At 44.0% G+C, this 18,098-nt stretch overlaps 11 non-coding genes across 11 annotated transcripts; 9 read left to right on the forward strand and 2 right to left on the reverse strand.

Moving 5' to 3' along the window:
• Window positions 1–173: 173 nt before the first annotated feature.
• On the forward strand, window positions 174–288 carry LOC132134523 (U5 spliceosomal RNA). Its single transcript, XR_009429631.1, has one exon. It is a non-coding gene; the product is annotated as a U5 spliceosomal RNA (small nuclear RNA).
• A 1,619-nt stretch (window positions 289–1,907) lies between these two features.
• On the forward strand, window positions 1,908–2,022 carry LOC132134524 (U5 spliceosomal RNA). Its single transcript, XR_009429632.1, has one exon. It is a non-coding gene; the product is annotated as a U5 spliceosomal RNA (small nuclear RNA).
• Window positions 2,023–2,490: 468 nt separating this feature from the next.
• On the reverse strand, window positions 2,491–2,562 carry trnad-guc (transfer RNA aspartic acid (anticodon GUC)). The gene has a single exon. It is a non-coding gene; the product is annotated as a tRNA-Asp (tRNA).
• A 1,078-nt stretch (window positions 2,563–3,640) lies between these two features.
• On the forward strand, window positions 3,641–3,755 carry LOC132134520 (U5 spliceosomal RNA). The gene has a single exon (XR_009429628.1). It is a non-coding gene; the product is annotated as a U5 spliceosomal RNA (small nuclear RNA).
• A 293-nt stretch (window positions 3,756–4,048) lies between these two features.
• trnag-ucc (transfer RNA glycine (anticodon UCC)) lies at window positions 4,049–4,120 on the forward strand. Its single transcript has one exon. It is a non-coding gene; the product is annotated as a tRNA-Gly (tRNA).
• Window positions 4,121–11,139: 7,019 nt separating this feature from the next.
• On the forward strand, window positions 11,140–11,211 carry trnag-ucc (transfer RNA glycine (anticodon UCC)). The gene has a single exon. It is a non-coding gene; the product is annotated as a tRNA-Gly (tRNA).
• A 1,254-nt stretch (window positions 11,212–12,465) lies between these two features.
• On the forward strand, window positions 12,466–12,580 carry LOC132134514 (U5 spliceosomal RNA). The gene has a single exon (XR_009429623.1). It is a non-coding gene; the product is annotated as a U5 spliceosomal RNA (small nuclear RNA).
• A 293-nt stretch (window positions 12,581–12,873) lies between these two features.
• trnag-ucc (transfer RNA glycine (anticodon UCC)) lies at window positions 12,874–12,945 on the forward strand. The gene has a single exon. It is a non-coding gene; the product is annotated as a tRNA-Gly (tRNA).
• Window positions 12,946–13,048: 103 nt separating this feature from the next.
• trnad-guc (transfer RNA aspartic acid (anticodon GUC)) lies at window positions 13,049–13,120 on the reverse strand. Its single transcript has one exon. It is a non-coding gene; the product is annotated as a tRNA-Asp (tRNA).
• A 1,226-nt stretch (window positions 13,121–14,346) lies between these two features.
• On the forward strand, window positions 14,347–14,418 carry trnag-ucc (transfer RNA glycine (anticodon UCC)). Its single transcript has one exon. It is a non-coding gene; the product is annotated as a tRNA-Gly (tRNA).
• Window positions 14,419–17,287: 2,869 nt separating this feature from the next.
• Window positions 17,288–17,359, forward strand: trnag-ucc (transfer RNA glycine (anticodon UCC)). Its single transcript has one exon. It is a non-coding gene; the product is annotated as a tRNA-Gly (tRNA).
• Window positions 17,360–18,098: the final 739 nt, after the last annotated feature.

The following is an 18,098-nucleotide window of genomic DNA, read 5'->3' on the forward strand; positions in this document are numbered from 1 at the left end:
CTTGTGGTTATTGGTGGACCGAGTGGACTTTTGTGAGTTTTACTTCTCCCTTTTGGAGTGGGGGGGGGGGGGCTGACGAAACGCATGTGGGCAGGCGTCGTCACCCTTGATGACCCTTGGCGAGCGTAGTGGTTTACCAGAGGCATCGCACAGGCCGGAGTGGTCGTAGACACAGCTCGAGTTTCTCTTCATTGTCGCATAAATCTTTCGCCTTTTACTAAAGATTTCCATGGAGGAGAACTTTTGCGAGTGACCTGTATTTTTGGGTGCTCTGCTCACAGCAGAGCTACATCGAAATGTCAAGAGCAGAATCAATTTGGCCGTCCGCCAACACGCTGCAGGAGGGCGTGCCACTGGTCTTCGTCTGTATTTGCACTCTCTGCGTTTGTGCTGTCAGCACTTAATGTTTATTTAGCTGGCATGGGAAGGCAGCACTTTCTTGTACGTGACGGGATGCAAACTCTGGAAGGCTCTCTTTAGTGACGGGTCCAAACAAAGATCTCATCAGCTCCTCTAGCCCTATCGGCGACTCGTGCACTTCGAGCCTTCTTAACGACGGCGCAAGTGGCTGACTGGTGACTGCGTTGGTGGTATAGTGGTGAGCATAGCTGCCTTCCAAGCAGTTGACCTGGGTTCGATTCCCGGCCAACGCATGTCCTTTGGCTCGGGCTGATGTCGAAGCAGAACTCCTTCTGTGACCTGTGGCTCCTCCCAAAACTTTTGGATGGATCATTCGGAAGCCGAAAAGAGCTAGCTCTCCCCGTCGGGGAATCGAACCCCGGTCTTCCGCGTGACAGGCGGAGATACTGTCCACTATACTAACGAGCAGCTGCGCATGTTGCCGTTCCTCCCCCAACCGACGCTACTGCACCGACATAACTGAACAATGCATGGCTTTTTCTGACGCTGACACAGCCCTAGCACCGTCAAATTCCGGGTGGACCCATCATTAGCTAAAGTCGCATAACATTTGGAACACTACCCGTTGCAGGGGTCATTGTTTGGACTCTTTTTTTTTTTTTTTTTAATTGCGCTTTAAACAAAAAGGATTGTGTCAATGCAACTGAACAACATTAATTAGGAACACAGTGCGTCAATAAAGCAAAATGACAGTTAAAGGCATTTCGTCATTGAAATCGGTGATGTCATCATTCAGCTAAGTTCAGTTTAAATAGTATCTGTGCAATAATTTGCAATCAAGTCAACGATATCGCTGTACATGAAGTGTCCCCAGCTATGCCTGCCAGAGGCGACAGAGGCAAGGAACCAAAACTCGATCGGTGAAAAAATGGAGAAAAAACCCGGTGAGAAACCAGGCTCAGTCGGGGAGACAGTTCTCCTCTGGTCAGAAGAAACCAGCAAATCAGCTCCAGGCTGCAGAAAAGTCAGACTGTGCAGAAGAATCATCTGTTTCCTGTGGTCTTGTCCTGGTGGTCGTCTGAGACAAGGTCTTTACAGGGGATCTGTATCTGGGGCTCATCTAGTTGTCCCGGTCTCCGCTGTGTTTCAGGGCCATAGAGGTCCTTTCTAGGTGTTGATCAACCATCTTGTCTGGATACTGACTGGATCCGGGTGACTGAAGCGGCCCACTGATCTGGATACAGACTGGATCTGGTGGCTACGTTGACCTCGGAATAAGGGATTTCTTTAAAAGACTCTTTTATTCATATAAGATTTTCTCCAACTTTTCAGATGGAGGCATGAGAAAGAGATTGCCTTGATTGGGCTTGTGGTTATTGGTGGACCGAGTGGACTTTTGTGAGTTTTACTTCTCCCTTTTGGAGTGGGGGGGGGGGGGGGGGGGGGCTGACGAAACGCATAAGGGCAGGCGTCGTCACCCTTGATGACCCTTGGCGAGCGTAGTGGTTTACCAGAGGCATCGCACAGGCCGGAGTGGTCGTTTACACAGCTCGAGTTTCTCTTCATTGTCGCATAAATGTTTCGCCTTTTACTAAAGATTTCCATGGAGGGGAACTTTTGCGAGTGACCTGTATTTTTGGGTGCTCTGCTCACAGCAGAGCTACATCGAAATGTCAAGAGCAGAATCAATTTGGCCGTCCGCCAACATGCTGCAGGAGGGCGTGCCACTGGTCTTCGTCTGTATTTGCACTCTCTGCGTTTGCGCTGTCAGCACTTAATGTTTATTTAGCTGGCATGGGAAGGCAGCACTTTCTTGTACGTGACGGGATGCAAACTCTGGAAGGCTCTCTTTAGTGACGGGTCCAAACAAAGATCTCATCAGCTCCTCTAGCCCTATCGGCGACTCGTGCACTTCGAGCCTTCTTAACGACGGCGCAAGTGGCTGACTGGTGACTGCGTTGGTGGTATAGTGGTGAGCATAGCTGCCTTCCAAGCAGTTGACCTGGGTTCGATTCCCGGCCAACGCACGTCCTTTGGCTCGGGCTGATGTCGAAGCAGAACTCCTTCTGTTAACTGTGGCTCCTCCCAAAACTTTTGGATGGATCGTTCGGAAGCCGAAAAGAGCTAGCTCTCCCCGTCGGGGAATCGAACCCCGGTCTTCCGCGTGACAGGCGGAGATACTGTCCACTATACTAACGAGGAGCTGCGCATGCTGCCGTTTCTCCCCCAACCGACGCTACTGCACCGACATAACTGAACAATGCATGGCTTTTTCTGACGCTGACACAGCCCTAGCACCGTCAAATTCCGGATGGACCCATCATTAGCTAAAGTCGCATAACATTTGGAACACTACCCGTTGCAGGGGTCATTGTTTGGACTCTTTTTTTTTTTTTTTTTTTTTTTTTAAATTGCGCTTTAAACAAAAAGGATTGTGTCAATGCAACTGAACAACATTAATTAGGAACACAGTGCGTCAATAAAGCAAAATGACAGTTAAAGGCATTTCGTCATTGAAATCGGTGATGTCATCATTCAGCTAAGTTCAGTTTAAATAGTATCTGTGCAATAATTTGCAATCAAGTCAACGATATCGCTGTACATGAAGTGTCCCCAGCTATGCCTGCCAGAGGCGACAGAGGCAAGGAACCAAAACTCGATCGGTGAAAAAATGGAGAAAAAACCCGGTGAGAAACCAGGCTCAGTCGGGGAGACAGTTCTCCTCTGGTCAGAAGAAATCAGCAAATCAGCTCCAGGCTGCAGAAAAGTCAGACTGTGCAGAAGAATCATCTGTTTCCTGTGGTCTTGTCCTGGTGGTCGTCTGAGACAAGGTCTTTACAGGGGATCTGTATCTGGGGCTCATCTAGTTGTCCCGGTCTCCGCTGTGTTTCAGGGCCATAGAGGTCCTTTCTAGGTGTTGATCAACCATCTTGTCTGGATATTGACTGGATCCGGGTGACTGAAGCGGCCCACTGATCTGGATACAGACTGGATCTGGTGGCTACGGTGACCTTGGAATAAGGGATTTCTTTAAAAGACTCTTTTATTCATATAAGATTTTCTCCAACTTTTCAGATGGAGGCATGAGAAAGAGATTGCCTTGATTGGGCTTGTGGTTATTGGTGGACCGAGTGGACTTTTGTGAGTTTTACTTCTCCCTTTTGGAGTGGGGGGGGGGGCTGACGAAACGCATGTGGGCAGGCGTCGTCACCCTTGATGACCCTTGGCGAGCGTAGTGGTTTACCAGAGGCATCGCACAGGCCGGAGTGGTCGTAGACACAGCTCGAGTTTCTCTTCATTGTCGCATAAATCTTTCGCCTTTTACTAAAGATTTCCATGGAGGGGAACTTTTGCGAGTGGCCTGTATTTTTGGGTGCTCTGCTCACAGCAGAGCTACATCGAAATGTCAAGAGCAGAATCAATTTGGCCGTCCGCCAACACGCTGCAGGAGGGCGTGCCACTGGTCTTCGTCTGTATTTGCACTCTCTGCGTTTGCGCTGTCAGCACTTAATGTTTATTTAGCTGGCATGGGAAGGCAGCACTTTCTTGTACGTGACGGGATGCAAACTCTGGAAGGCTCTCTTTAGTGACGGGTCCAAACAAAGATCTCATCAGCTCCTCTAGCCCTATCGGCGACTCGTGCACTTCGAGCCTTCTTAACGACGGCGCAAGTGTCTGACTGCTGACTGCGTTGGTGGTATAGTGGTGAGCATAGCTGCCTTCCAAGCAGTTGACCCGGGTTCGATTCCCGGCCAACGCAAGTCCTTTGGCTCGGGCTGATGTCGAAGCAGAACTCCTTCTGTGACCTGTGGCTCCTCCCAAAACTTTTGGATGGATCATTCGGAAGCTAGCTCTCCCCGTCGGGGAATCGAACCCCGGTCTTCCGCGCGGGAGCCGAAAATAGTTAAGCTTAACTTCTCTTAACTTTTCCCATTCATTCTCTATGGTAGTGCTTAACACTACGGATGCAATATATTTGTGGCCACACGTAGATTTCCTGGCGCTGTTTCGCTTCTTCCGTGGCGGGGAATTCAAACAGCAGATACTCATCTGTCAATCATTCGCTCTGAAGGAGAGGAGACGCGTTTTACGATCGGAGATTTCTTCACGAAATTGTTTTGTTTGAACAACATACGCTGCCAAACTCCCAACAAGCAGGTAAAGTGAATTATGTGTTTCTTTTAAAAAAACTAAACCAAAAAAAAAAACTTACAATTAATTACTTATTATATTATCATATAATCATACTTATGTGATTAATTATAGCAACTGCTTTGAATGTTATGTGATTTTCAAGACTTTAGTGCAAATATATAAATATATATATATATATATATATATATATATATATATAATTGTCAACATGTACTGTGTGGTACAATTTCAAAATAACTATTTCCTATATATATATATATATATATATATATAAAAATTGTCAACATTTACTGTGTGGTACAACTTAAAATAACTATTTCCTATGTTAAATTAACTTTATTCCTGTGATGCAAAGCTGAATTCTTCAGCATCATTTATACTCTTCAGTGTGTCATATGATTCAGAAATCATTATTTATATGATTATTTGCTCACAAAACATTTCTTATTGTAATCAATGTTGATATTATCATTGTCACTACAATGATGAAAGCACATTATTTTCGGAAGGTTGACGTGATGCTGAAGACTGGAGTAATAATTCAGAAAATTCAGCTTTTCATAACAGGAATAAATTACAATGATTAGAAAATATATTCAAATATAAAAAAAATATAAAAAAAATTGTAAAAATAAAGACACACACACACACACACACACACACACACACACACACACACACACATACATACATATATATATATATATATATATAATGAATTATAAAATACATTTGATATATTTAATTTGAATCTATATTTCAGGAATGTTAAGATGATGCATGCTGTGTCAAGACCCATCCACCCGTCTCACTCCACCATAACATCACACCAGACACTGAAGGAAAGGGTTTCTTCCGGATGCAGGTAAATAAATAATTCATACAGGCACTTATGTGTGTAAACTGTCTGTCTCATATGTGCACACAACACCAAGACATTATATTTTAATAAAGTAATGCTGTTAATCTTCTGTAGAACACCACACCATCTGCCATAACTGCGTCCCTCGTTCAGCTCACACTGGACCCCTCAGAACGGCTGGTCTTCGTGTTGGACCATAGATGGACAGATCTGTTGAGAACTGCCTCTCTTGAACATCTCTTGGCAACGCAACATAGGAGCAAGGATCTTCTTAAACGGGTTGAAGGCTTGTTTTATTTTCTGTGTCTTCCACAAATTGTATTATTATTAATATTATTGTAGCTGTTGTTGTTTAGTCTACAATTTTAAATTATTTAATTGATTTCCATTTGTTAAATAAAACATCAGAAGTATTGGCCTTGTTTACACTGTACTTTAGTGTGTTAATTAATTGTATTGACTTGCTTTATTTTATCTTGCTCAGTTTTGTAAACACTAAATGTTAGTAACGGCTATTATTAAACTCCGTAAATAAATATTTTATTTAAAATACTCTTACCAGTCAAATGTTTTTCAGCAGTAAGATTTTTAATGTTTTTTGAGAATTTCTTCTGCTCACCAAGCCTGCCTTTATTTTATCCAAAGTACAGCAAAAACTGTAGCATTTTAAATATTCTTACTATTTTAAATCAGCTGCTTTCTATTTCAATTCAATTCAATTCAAGTTTATTTGTATAGCGCTTTTTACAATACAAATTGTTACAAAGCAACTTTACAGAAAATTATGTTTCTACAATATTTAGTAGTAGCTTATAAGTGGTGACTGTCAGTTTGTGCACGTATGACAGGATTTGTAGAAAAATTCATACAAGACGTAGTCAGCCAGACGATGAACGTTATTAATTTTATTAATAATTAATAATTATTATATGATGCAGTCACACATGTAGCAATATTTGTTAGTTCTGTTGTTGATTCAGGGTCAGCATCATCTGAGGTCCTCTGAGGGTCAGCATCATCTCTTCTCAGGTGTTCTGGATCCAGACTGGAGCTTGTGTAAATCCTAGTTACCACGGGATGTAAATCCAGCAGAAACAGAGACACATATAGAGACATCATTAGCATAGCTGCTTTTCCAACAGAGTAAAATTAATTAGTTTAACCCAAGCTAAAGAATAAGAATGCACATTTGATCAGATACAACTACACTCACAATTTAAGAGATACATTATTCGAATGCTTGGCGAAAGAGATGTGTTTTTAATCTAGATTTAAACAGAGAGTGTGTCTGAACCCCGAACATTATCAGGAAGGCTATATATTTGAATATATACTGTAATTTATTTCTGTGATGCACAGCTGTATTTTCAGCATCATTCATCCAGTCTTCAGTGTCACACGATCTTCAGAAATCAGAATAATATGATGATTTACTGCTCAAGAAAAAATTATTATTATTATTATTACTGTTGTTGTTATGTTATGTTGAAAACAGCCGAGTACAATCTTTTCAGTTTCTTACATGAATAGAAAGTTCAGAAGAACAGCATTTATCTGATATATATATATATATATATATATATATATTTTTTTTTTTTTTTTTTTTTTTTTTTTTTTACATTTTCATCATCAACATTTTTCATCTTTATCATCACTTTTAATCAATTTAAATCATCCTTGCTAAAAAAAAGGCATTAATTTCTGTCATTTCTTTCCCCCCAAAAGAATGGTACAATCTATATTGTTAAGAAAGCTTTTTATTTCAAATAAATGCAGATATTTGGATCTTTCTATTTAAAGAATCCCTGGGGGGTTTAAAATATTGATAATAATAATAATAATAATAATAATATTTTTTCTTGATCAGTAAATCATTATTCTGATTTCTGAAGATCATGTGACACTGAAGACTGGAGAAATGATGCTGAAAATACAGCGGAGCATCACAGAAATAAAATACATTTTACTATATGTTCAAATAGAAAGCAGTTATTTTAACTAGTAAAAATATTTCAACAATATTATTGCTTTTACTGTATTTTGGACCAAATAAAGGCAGGCTTGGTGAGAATTAAAAATCTTACTGTTCAAAAACATTTAAGTGGTAGTGTAATATATTTTTTTTCTGTGTTCTCCACAACTTTAGATTTTATTATTGTTGTTGTTGTTGAATCTATACATTTAAATATTTTCATGTATTTCAATTTGTTAATTAAAATACTATAAGTATGTGGCCTTGTTTGAACTGTATTGAACTGTGTGTTAAGTTTTATTGATTAAAAAATGTATACATTTTGTTGATTTTCTTTTAAATTGATATTACATTTTATTTACTTGCTCAGATATGTAAACACTGAATGTTAATAACTGTTACCATTAAACATACATAATTATTTAATATAAAACATATTTGTATTGTTTTTTCTGTTCTCCACATCTTTATTTTTATTATATCTGTTGCTGTTGTTTAATAACCTATGATTATTTTATGTATATTTATTTAATTATTATATATTTTTGTTATTTTTTCTTTTAATTTTTATAAGTATATTACTTTACTATAAATAAAATGAAAAACTTACTTTTTTGTGAGTTTTAGTTATATTTCATATATATGGGTTTTCTGTACAGTTATACACATATAAATAGACGTATCTTTATAAATAAAGGCCTGAAACATTATCAAAGTGTTCTTTTTAATTATTCACATTTTTCTATATTAAAAATAACTATTCCCTATTATAATGTATATGTTTCTTAAGATCTTTGCACATTTTGTACACCATACAAAAGAACAATTATTACAAGATTTATTTTTATCTTTGTTCACAAAGTTCATCTATTATATGTTAATCGTACTTAAAGTGTACCTAGATGAAAAAACGAATACAAACTCATTTTATGGTATTTGTGGCCGAGACGGGATTCGAACCTCTAATTCTGTGTATTTTTTTCATCCCGCCTCCCTGGAATTTCCTTCGTTGCTATTGGCTAGTTAGCGCTCTACACCTATCCGCGACTGGCCTCCGCGTGACAGGCGGAGATACTGTCCACTATACTAACGAGGAGCTGTGCATGTTGCTGTTTCTCCCCCAACCGACGCTACTGCACCGACATAACTGAACAATGCATGGCTTTTTCTGACGCTGACACAGCCCTAGCACCGTCAAATTCCGGATGGACCCATCATTAGCTAAAGTGGCATTACATTTGGAACACTACCCGTTGCAGGGGTCATTGTTTGGACTCTTTTTTTTTTTTTTTTTTTAAATAGTGCTTTAAACAAAAAGGATTGTGTCAATGCAACTGAACAACATTAATTAGGAACACAGTGCGTCAATAAAGCAAAATGACAGTTAAAGGCATTTCGTCATTGAAATCGATGATGTCATCATTCAGCTAAGTTCAGTTTAAATAGTATCTGTGCAATAATTTGCAATCAAGTCAACGATATCGCTGTACATGAAGTGTCCCCAGCTATGCCTGCCAGAGGCGACAGAGGCAAGGAACCCAAACTCGATCAGTGAAAAAATGGAGAAAAAACCCGGTGAGAAACCAGGCTCAGTCGGGGAGACAGTTCTCCTCTGGTCAGAAGAAACCAGCAAATCAGCTCCAGGCTGCAGAAAAGTCAGACTGTGCAGAAGAATCATCTGTTTCCTGTGGTCTTGTCCTGGTGGTCGTCTAAGACAAGTTCTTTACAGGGGATCTGTATCTGGGGCTCATCTAGTTGTCCCAGTCTCCGCTTTGTTTCAGGGCCATAGAGGTCCTTTCTAGGTGTTGATACACCATCTTGTCTGGATACTGACTGGATCCGGGTGACTGAAGCGGCCCACTGATCTGGATACAGAATGGATCTGGTGGCTACGGTGACCTCGGAATAAGGGATTTCTTTAAAAGACTCTTTTATTCATATAAGATTTTCTCCAACTTTTCAGATGGAGGCATTAGAAAGAGATTGCCTTGATTGGGCTTGTGGTTATTAGTGGACCGAGGACAGAGCTACATCAAAATGCAATAGCAGAATCAATTTGGCCGTCCGCCAACACGCTGCAGGAGGGCGTGCCACTGGTCATCCTCTGTATTTGCACTCTCTGCGTTTGCGCTGTCAGCACTTAGTGTTTATTTAGCTGGCATGGGAAGGCAGCACTTTCTTGTACGTGACGGGATGCAAACCCTGGAAGGCTCTCTTTAGTGACGGGTCCAAACAAAGATCTCATCAGCTCCTCTAGCCCTATCGGCGACTCGTGCACTTCGAGCCTTCTTAACGATGGCGAAAGTTGCTGACTGCGTTGGTGGTATAGTGGTGAGCATAGCTGCCTTCCAAGCAGTTGACCTGGGTTCGATTCCCGGCCAACGCATGTCCTTTGGCTCGGGCTGATGTCGAAGCAGAACTCCTTCTGTGACCTGTGGCTCCTCCTAAAACTTTTGGATGGATCGTTCAGAAGCCGAAAAGAGCTAGCTCTCCCCGTCGGGGAATCGAACCCCGGTCTTCCACGTGACAGGCAGAGATACTGTCCACTATACTAACGAGGAGCTGCGCATATTGCTGTTTCTCCCCCAACCGACACTACTGCACCGACATAACTGAACAATGCATGGCTTTTTCTGACGCTGACACAGCCCTAGCACTGTCAAATTCCGGATGGACCCATCATTAGCTAAAGTGGCATTACATTTGGAACACTACCCGTTGCAGGGGTCATTGTTTGGACTCTTTTTTTTTTTTTTTTTTTTTTTAAATTGCGCTTTAAACAAAAATGATTGTGTCAATGCAACTGAACAACATTAATTAGGAACACAGTGCGTCAATAAAGCAAAATGACAGTTAAAGGCATTTCGTCATTGAAATCGATGATGTCATCATTCAGCTAAGTTCAGTTTAAATAGTATCTGTGCAATAATTTTCAATCAAGTCAACGATATCGCTGTACATGAAGTGTCCCCAGCTATGCCTGCCAGAGGCGACAGAGGCAAGGAACCAAAACTCGATCGGTGAAAAAATTGAGAAAAAACCCGGTGAGAAACCAGGCTCAGTCGGGGAGACAGTTCTCCTCTGGTCAGAAGAAACCAGCAAATCAGCTCCAGGCTGCAGAAAAGTCAGACTGTGCAGAAGAATCATCTGTTTCCTGTGGTCTTGTCCTGGTGGTCGTCTAAGACAAGGTCTTTACAGGGGATCTGTATCTGGGGCTCATCTAGTTGTCCCGGTCTCCGCTGTGTTTCAGGGCCATAGAGGTCCTTTCTAGGTGTTGATCCACCATCTTGTCTGGATACTGACTGGATCCGGGTGACTGAAGCGGCCCACTGATCTGGATACAGAATGGATCTGGTGGATACGGTGACCTCGGAATAAGGGATTTCTTTAAAAGACTCTTTTATTCATATAAGATTTTCTCCAACTTTTCAGATGGAGGCATGAGAAAGAGATTGCCTTGATTGGGCTTGTGGTTATTGGTGGACCGAGGACAGAGCTACAACAAAATGCAATAGCAGAATCAATTTGGCCGTCCGCCAACACGCTGCAGGAGGGCGTGCCACTGGTCATCGTCTGTATTTGCACTCTCTGCGTTTGCGCTGTCAGCACTTAGTGTTTATTTAGCTGGCATGGGAAGGCAGCACTTTCTTGTACGTGACGGGAAGCAAACTCTGGAAGGCTCTCTTTAGTGACGGGTCCAAACAAAGATCTCATCAGCTCCTCTAGCCCTATCGGCGACTCGTGCACTTCGAGCCTTCTTAACGACGGCGCAAGTGGCTGACTGCTGACTGCGTTGGTGGTATAGTGGTGAGCATAGCTGCCTTCCAAGCAGTTGACCCGGGTTCGATTCCCGGCCAACGCATGTCCTTTGGCTCGGGCTGATGTCGAAGCAGAACTCCTTCTGTGACCTGTGGCTCCTCCCAAAACTTTTGGATGGATCGTTCAGAAGCCGAAAAGAGGTAGCTCTCCCCGTCGGGGAATCGAACCCCGGTCTTCCGCGTGACAGGTGGAGATACTGTCCACTATACTAACGAGAAGCTGTGCATGTTGCTGTTTCTCCCCCAACCGACGCTACTGCACCGACATAACTGAACAATGCATGGCTTTTTCTGACGCTGACACAGCCCTAGCACCGTCAAATTCCGGATGGACCCATCATTAGCTAAAGTCGCATAACATTTGGAACACTACCCGTTGCAGGGGTCATTGTTTGGACTCTTTTTATTTTTTTTATTTTTTTTAAATTGCGCTTTAAACAAAAAGGATTGTGTCAATGCAACTGAACAACATTAATTAGGAACACAGTGCGTCAATAAAGCAAAATGACAGTTAAAGGCATTTCGTCATTGAAATCGGTGATGTCATCATTCAGCTAAGTTCAGTTTAAATAGTATCTGTGCAATAATTTGCAATCAAGTCAACGATATCGCTGTACATGAAGTGTCCCCAGCTATGCCTGCCAGAGGCGACAGAGGCAAGGAACCAAAACTCGATCGGTGAAAAAATGGAGAAAAAACCCGGTGAGAAACCAGGCTCAGTCGGGGAGACAGTTCTCCTCTGGTCAGAAGAAACCAGCAAATCAGCTCCAGGCTGCAGAAAAGTCAGACTGTGCAGAAGAATCATCTGTTTCCTGTGGTCTTGTCCTGGTGGTCGTCTGAGACAAGGTCTTTACAGGGGATCTGTATCTGGGGCTCATCTAGTTGTCCCGGTCTCCGCTGTGTTTCAGGGCCATAGAGGTCCTTTCTAGGTGTTGATCAACCATCTTGTCTGGATACTGACTGGATCCGGGTGACTGAAGCGGCCCACTGATCTGGATACAGACTGGATCTGGTGGCTACGGTGTTCTCGGAATAAGGGATTTCTTTAAAAGACTCTTTTATTCATATAAGATTTTCTCCAACTTTTCAGATGGAGGCATGAGAAAGAGATTGCCTTGATTGGGCTTGTGGTTATTGGTGGACCGAGTGGACTTTTGTGAGTTTTACTCCTCCCTTTTGGAGTGGGGGGGGGGGGGGCTGACGAAGCGCATGTGGGCAGGCGTCGTCACCCTTGATGACCCTTGGCGAGCGTAGTGGTTTACCAGAGGCAGCGCACAGGCCGGAGTGGTCGTAGACACAGCTCGAGTTTCTCTTCATTGTGGCATAAATCTTTCGCCTTTTACTAAAGATTTCCGTGGAGGGGAACTTTTGCGAGTGACCTGTATTTTTGGGTGCTCTGCTCACAGCAGAGCTACATCGAAATGTCAAGAGCAGAATCAATTTGGCCGTCCGCCGACACGCTGCAGGAGGGCGTGCCACTGGTCTTCGTCTGTATTTGCACTCTATGCGTTTGCGCTGTCAGCACTTAATGTTTATTTAGCTGGCATGGGAAGGCAGCACTTTCTTGTACGTGACGGGATGCAAACTCTGGAAGGCTCTCTTTAGTGACGGGTCCAAACAAAGATCTCATCAGCTCCTCTAGCCCTATCGGCGACTCGTGTACTTCGAGCCTTCTTAGCGACGGCGCAAGTGGCTGACTGCTGACTGCGTTGGTGGTATAGTGGTGAGCATAGCTGCCTTCCAAGCAGTTGACCCGGGTTCGATTCCCGGCCAACGCATGTCCTTTGGCTCGGGCTGATGTCGAAGCAGAACTCCTTCTGTGACCTGTGGCTCCTCCCAAAACTTTTGGATGGATCATTCGGAAGCCGAAAAGAGCTAGCTCTCCCCGTCGGGGAATCGAACCCCGGTCTTCCGCGTGACAGGCGGAGATACTGTCCACTATACTAACGAGGAGCTGCGCATGCTGCCGTTTCTCCCCCAACCGACGCTACTGCACCGACATAACTGAACAATGCATGGCTTTTTCTGACGCTGACACAGCCCTAGCACCGTCAAATTCCGGATGGACCCATCATTAGCTAAAGTGGCATTACATTTGGAACACTACCCGTTGCAGGGGTCATTGTTTGGACTCTTTTTTTTTTTTTTTTTTTTAAATTGCGCTTTAAACAAAAATGATTGTGTCAATGCAACTGAACAACATTAATTAGGAACACAGTGCGTCAATAAAGCAAAATGACAGTTAAAGGCATTTCGTCATTGAAATCGATGATGTCATCATTCAGCTAAGTTCAGTTTAAATAGTATCTGTGCAATAATTTTCAATCAAGTCACCGATATCGCTGTACATGAAGTGTCCCCAGCTATGCCTGCCAGAGGCGACAGAGGCAAGGAACCAAAACTCGATCGGTGAAAAAATGGAGAAAAAACCCGGTGAGAAACCAGGCTCAGTCGGGGAGACAGTTCTCCTCTGGTCAGAAGAAACCAGCAAATCAGCTCCAGGCTGCAGAAAAGTCAGACTGTGCAGAAGAATCATCTGTTTCCTGTGGTCTTGTCCTGGTGGTCGTCTAAGACAAGGTCTTTACAGGGGATCTGTATCTGGGGCTCATCTAGTTGTCCCGGTCTCCGCTGTGTTTCAGGGCCATAGAGGTCCTTTCTAGGTGTTGATCCACCATCTTGTCTGGATACTGACTGGATCCGGGTGACTGAAGCGGCCCACTGATCTGGATACAGAATGGATCTGGTGGCTACGGTGACCTCGGAATAAGGGATTTCTTTAAAAGACTCTTTTATTCATATAAGATTTTCTCCAACTTTTCAGATGGAGGCATGAGAAAGAGATTGCCTTGATTGGGCTTGTGGTTATTGGTGGACCGAGGACAGAGCTACAACAAAATGCAATAGCAGAATCAATTTGGCCGTCCGCCAACACGCTGCAGGAGGGCGTGCCACTGGTCATCGTCTGTATTTGCACTCTCTGCGTTTGCGCTGTCAGCACTTAGTGTTTATTTAGCTGGCATGGGAAGGCAGCACTTTCTTGTACGTGACGGGAAGCAAACTCTGGAAGGCTCTCTTTAGTGACGGGTCCAAACAAAGATCTCATCAGCTCCTCTAGCCCTATCGGCGACTCGTGCACTTCGAGCCTTCTTAACGATGGCGCAAGTGGCTGACTGCTGACTGCGTTGGTGGTATAGTGGTGAGCATAGCTGCCTTCCAAGCAGTTGACCCGGGTTCGATTCCCGGCCAACGCATGTCCTTTGGCTCGGGCTGATGTCGAAGCAGAACTCCTTCTGTGACCTGTGGCTCCTCCCAAAACTTTTGGATGGATCGTTCAGAAGCCGAAAAGAGGTAGCTCTCCCCGTCGGGGAATCGAACCCCGGTCTTCCGTGTGACAGGCGGAGATACTGTCCACTATACTAACGAGGAGCTGTGCATGTTGCTGTTTCTCCCCCAACCGACGCTACTGCACCGACATAACTGAACAATGCATGGCTTTTTCTGACGCTGACACAGCCCTAGCACCGTCAAATTCCGGATGGACCCATCATTAGCTAAAGTGGCATTACATTTGGAACACTACCCGTTGCAGGGGTCATTGTTTGGACTCTTTTTTTTTTTTTTTTTTAAATAGTGCTTTAAACAAAAAGGATTGTGTCAATGCAACTGAACAACATTAATTAGGAACACAGTGCGTCAATAAAGCAAAATGACAGTTAAAGGCATTTCGTCATTGAAATCGATGATGTCATCATTCAGCTAAGTTCAGTTTAAATAGTATCTGTGCAATAATTTTCAATCAAGTCAACGATATCGCTGTACATGAAGTGTCCCCAGCTATGCCTGCCAGAGGCGACAGAGGCAAGGAACCAAAACTCGATCGGTGAAAAAATGGAGAAAAAACCCGGTGAGAAACCAGGCTCAGTCGGGGAGACAGTTCTCCTCTGGTCAGAAGAAACCAGCAAATCAGCTCCAGGCTGCAGAAAAGTCAGACTGTGCAGAAGAATCATCTGTTTCCTGTGGTCTTGTCCTGGTGGTCGTCTAAGACAAGGTCTTTACAGGGGATCTGTATCTGGGGCTCATCTAGTTGTCCCGGTCTCCGCTTTGTTTCAGGGCCATAGAGGTCCTTTCTAGGTGTTGATCCACCATCTTGTCTGGATACTGACTGGATCCGGGTGACTGAAGCGGCCCACTGATCTGGATACAGAATGGATCTGGTGGCTACGGTGACCTCGGAATAAGGGATTTCTTTAAAAGACTCTTTTATTCATATAAGATTTTCTCCAACTTTTCAGATGGAGGCATTAGAAAGAGATTGCCTTGATTGGGCTTGTGGTTATTGGTGGACCGAGGACAGAGCTACATCAAAATGCAATAGCAGAATCAATTTGGCCGTCCGCCAACACGCTGCAGGAGGGCGTGCCACTGGTCATCCTCTGTATTTGCACTCTCTGCGTTTGCGCTGTCAGCACTTAGTGTTTATTTAGCTGGCATGGGAAGGCAGCACTTTCTTGTACGTGACGGGATGCAAACTCTGGAAGGCTCTCTTTAGTGACGGGTCCAAACAAAGATCTCATCAGCTCCTCTAGCCCTATCGGCGACTCGTGCACTTCGAGCCTTCTTAACGACGGCGAAAGTTGCTGACTGCGTTGGTGGTATAGTGGTGAGCATAGCTGCCTTCCAAGCAGTAGACCTGGGTTCGATTCCTGGCCAACGCATGTCCTTTGGCTCGGGCTGATGTCGAAGCAGAACTCCTTCTGTGACCTGTGGCTCCTCCTAAAACTTTTGGATGGATCGTTCAGAAGCCGAAAAGAGCTAGCTCTCCCCGTCGGGGAATCGAACCCCGGTCTTGCGCGTGACAGGCGGAGATACTGTCCACTATACTAACGAGGAGCTGCGCATGTTGCTGTTTCTCCCCCAACCGACGCTACTGCACCGACATAACTGAACAATGCATGGCTTTTTCTGACGCTGACACAGCCCTAGCACCGTCAAATTCCGGATGGACCCATCATTAGCTAAAGTGGCATTACATTTGGAACACTACCCGTTGCAGGGGTCATTGTTTGGACTCTTTTTTTTTTTTTTTTTTTTTTTTAAATTGCGCTTTAAACAAAAATGATTGTGTCAATGCAACTGAACAACATTAATTAGGAACACAGTGCGTCAATAAAGCAAAATGACAGTTAAAGGCATTTCGTCATTGAAATCGATGATGTCATCATTCAGCTAAGTTCAGTTTAAATAGTATCTGTGCAATAATTTGCAATCAAGTCAACGATATCGCTGTACATGAAGTGTCCCCAGCTATGCCTGCCAGAGGCGACAGAGGCAAGGAACCAAAACTCGATCGGTGAAAAAATGGAGAAAAAACCCGGTGAGAAACCAGGCTCAGTCGGGGAGACAGTTCTCCTCTGGTCAGAAGAAACCAGCAAATCAGCTCCAGGCTGCAGAAAAGTCAGACTGTGCAGAAGAATCATCTGTTTCCTGTGGTCTTGTCCTGGTGGTCGTCTAAGACAAGGTCTTTACAGGGGATCTGTATCTGGGGCTCATCTAGTTGTCCCGGTCTCCGCTGTGTTTCAGGGCCATAGAGGTCCTTTCTAGGTGTTGATCCACCATCTTGTCTGGATACTGACTGGATCCCGGTGACTGAAGCGGCCCACTGATCTGGATACAGAATGGATCTGGTGGCTACGGTGACCTCGGAATAAGGGATTTCTTTAAAAGACTCTTTTATTCATATAAGATTTTCTCCAACTTTTCAGATGGAGGCATGAGAAAGAGATTGCCTTGATTGGGCTTGTGGTTATTGGTGGACCGAGGACAGAGCTACAACAAAATGCAATAGCAGAATCAATTTGGCCGTCCGCCAACACGCTGCAGGAGGGCGTGCCACTGGTCATCGTCTGTATTTGCACTCTCTGCGTTTGCGCTGTCAGCACTTAGTGTTTATTTAGCTGGCATGGGAAGGCAGCACTTTCTTGTACGTGACGGGAAGCAAACTCTGGAAGGCTCTCTTTAGTGACGGGTCCAAACAAAGATCTCATCAGCTCCTCTAGCCCTATCGGCGACTCGTGCACTTCGAGCCTTCTTAACGACGGCGCAAGTGGCTGACTGCTGACTGCGTTGGTGGTATAGTGGTGAGCATAGCTGCCTTCCAAGCAGTTGACCCGGGTTCGATTCCCGGCCAACGCATGTCCTTTGGCTCGGGCTGATGTCGAAGCAGAATTCCTTCTGTGACCTGTGGCTCCTCCCAAAACTTTTGGATGGATCGTTCAGAAGCCGAAAAGAGGTAGCTCTCCCCGTCGGGGAATCGAACCCCGGTCTTCCGTGTGACAGGCGGAGATACTGTCCACTATACTAACGAGGAGCTGTGCATGTTGCTGTTTCTCCCCCAACCGACGCCACTGCACCGACATAACTGAACAATGCATGGCTTTTTCTGACGCTGACACAGCCCTAGCACCGTCAAATTCCGGATGGACCCATCATTAGCTAAAGTGGCATTACATTTGGAACACTACCCGTTGCAGGGGTCATTGTTTGGACTCTTTTTTTTTTTTTTTTTAAATAGTGCTTTAAACAAAAAGGATTGTGTCAATGCAACTGAACAACATTAATTAGGAACACAGTGCGTCAATAAAGCAAAATGACAGTTAAAGGCATTTCGTCATTGAAATCGATGATGTCATCATTCAGCTAAGTTCAGTTTAAATAGTATCTGTGCAATAATTTTCAATCAAGTCAACGATATCGCTGTACATGAAGTGTCCCCAGCTATGCCTGCCAGAGGCGACAGAGGCAAGGAACCAAAACTCGATCGGTGAAAAAATGGAGAAAAAACCCGGTGAGAAACCAGGCTCAGTCGGGGAGACAGTTCTCCTCTGGTCAGAAGAAACCAGCAAATCAGCTCCAGGCTGCAGAAAAGTCAGAC

Source organism: Carassius carassius, unplaced genomic scaffold, assembly GCF_963082965.1.
Source record: "Carassius carassius unplaced genomic scaffold, fCarCar2.1 SCAFFOLD_146, whole genome shotgun sequence".
Classification (NCBI taxonomy): domain Eukaryota; kingdom Metazoa; phylum Chordata; class Actinopteri; order Cypriniformes; family Cyprinidae; genus Carassius; species Carassius carassius.